The 2183-nt window shown below is 36.3% G+C and overlaps 1 long non-coding RNA gene across 1 annotated transcript; it reads right to left on the reverse strand.

Annotated features, from left to right (window-relative positions):
- Nucleotides 1–231: 231 nt before the first annotated feature.
- Nucleotides 232–1185, reverse strand: LOC137436637 (uncharacterized). Its single transcript, XR_010986329.2, has 2 exons — nt 1046–1185; nt 232–447 (listed from the first exon to the last, which is right to left on the reverse strand). It is a non-coding gene; the product is annotated as an uncharacterized LOC137436637 (long non-coding RNA).
- Nucleotides 1186–2183: the final 998 nt, after the last annotated feature.

Raw genomic sequence — 2183 nt, forward strand, 5'->3', positions numbered from 1 at the left:
TGATTGCTACTGCAGCATTACTTCACTATACTCTGGTTGATACTGGAATCATTAAATTAGTATACTCTGACTGCTATTGCATCCATTACTCTTGTTGCTACTGGAATCTTTACTCCAGTTTATGCTAATGTTATGACTGGAATCATTTCCCCAATTTATACTCCAACTACGACAAGAATAATTACTCCAGTTAATACCAGATCACCCACATACCCATTCTGACAAAAGGAATGTTGAAAAAAAATTGTTTATTGAAAAATACACACAAAGGAAGCAAAAACAAGGAAAACATATTTAAAAAACATCTAGAAAACAAACGCATAAAAAAGGCCATCAAAACAAAAACAAGAAAAGGTCAACATGAAACATTATCCAATTTCCACCCTATCAAATTTTTCATGTAGATCTGCATCAATGGATATCTCCCAAACCTCAGGGACAATGCTCCTGTATAAAAGGAAGAAGATGAACTAAAATATGAAATTGTGGTCTTTCATGCACGTTTTTTAGGAACATTGACAAGTACACCACATTCCATACCTAACAAGGTGATATTATCAAACCCATTCATAAAAAAACATGTCTTTGCGTTTTACAGCATGACATGCTCCCTACTTGATGGTGAAGCTAGCTGTTTTCATTTTAAGGTAGAATGTAGATTATGATCAACTGAAGTAAGATTTGTGAAATGTGGACTACAAGCTGCTGTTGCAGTGAAGAAAGTTATATACAGGTTTGTTGGCACTTGGTGATGCCACTAAATGACACTTTGTTTTGGCTGGGAGGTGGTGGGAAGGGAAAGGTTGCAAAAAAATTTGATGCAGCTTTATCAACATGATGGTCAACAAATGAAATGGTGATCAAGGTCAACCTTGCTCCATACTTCTGTGCTGATGATCACAATGCATATTCAAATGAAATCTGTATCCACAAAGCTCATGAGTCCTCTATAACAATACCACCATTTGCAAATTCTGATATGCTATTCAGTTTCATTTTAGTTTTGGTGATGCAAATGAAACCGAACGACAAAGATGGTACTTACATTGAACACAAGGTAATGTGTCCACTGGCAAAGTAGGTTTGGTTGGCTTTCCCCTTACCCTGGGATGGCTGCTCCTGCCACCACATTGTGTTTGTTTTGACAGGAACTTCCCAAAACAGACAGTAAGAAGATCACCAAAAAACCTTTGAATATTTGTTGCGAGTACTCTGGAATATGCGACCTGAAAGAAAATACATTAAGTTGTACAAGTTAAGGGAAACGGAACAAACCCACACAGAATGGGTTAAAGTACGTGTACTCAATTTGTCCGTAAAAGCCAAAATAACCAGGGAGGGCGAGTTCCTTATAACGATTTAGTTCTCTTGTATTTATAACTCTTAAGTATTTGTTGGACAGGATTCAGCTGAAGAGTGTTTATATACTCGCCCAAAAATAAGCAAATGACCTAGAAATTGGCAGATTCGAGTATTCATATTCAATCTACAAATGTTTTCACAAATGTTTAATATTTCGAGGCAAAAAAAAAAAAAATCATATTGGGGTTAATCATATTGGCCATGTGTGCTTGACAAAAGATGATAATATTTCTCCATATTTTCGCTGACTGTGATTACAGTTACATTTGTACAATTATTGATGAAATACTAATGTCCCACTCCTCAAATGAGGAAGGTCTATAGCTGGGGGCTGACCAACACGCCAAGTTCGTGGAGGAGTGGTAGCCAAATTTAAACTCTCCTGAACTGCAGACATGGCTGCTTCTGATTCTCCAAACTGGCTGAAAGCTTCGCAACGTGCAAACTCAAATCAGAATTTTCTTTTTCAAAGAGATTTAAGAGTTTGCCTCCCTGCAAAACAAGAATACTGCATTATATTTATTAAGAATTATATATCGGAGCAACACATGTGTGTACTCTGATATAAAGTAGGGACACATTGCTGTAAGTTGCATTGAGTGAATGTAGGTCAATTATCCCATCAAAATGTATCAGGATTCTCCACCCAAGCAACAAAAAATTGTTGAAATTAATTTATCGATCGAGGCAGGACCCTGTTGCAAAAGGACAAAATCCCAAGTTGTTCAAGAATTCCAACTTGCATCAATAAATAAAGCAAGACAAAACCTAGTTTACTCTCAAAATTTAATATTTTCCTATTGTATCGGCTATGCAATATA

This window comes from Myxine glutinosa, chromosome 11, assembly GCF_964187855.1.
Source record: "Myxine glutinosa chromosome 11, kmMyxGlut1.1, whole genome shotgun sequence".
Taxonomy (NCBI): domain Eukaryota; kingdom Metazoa; phylum Chordata; class Myxini; order Myxiniformes; family Myxinidae; genus Myxine; species Myxine glutinosa.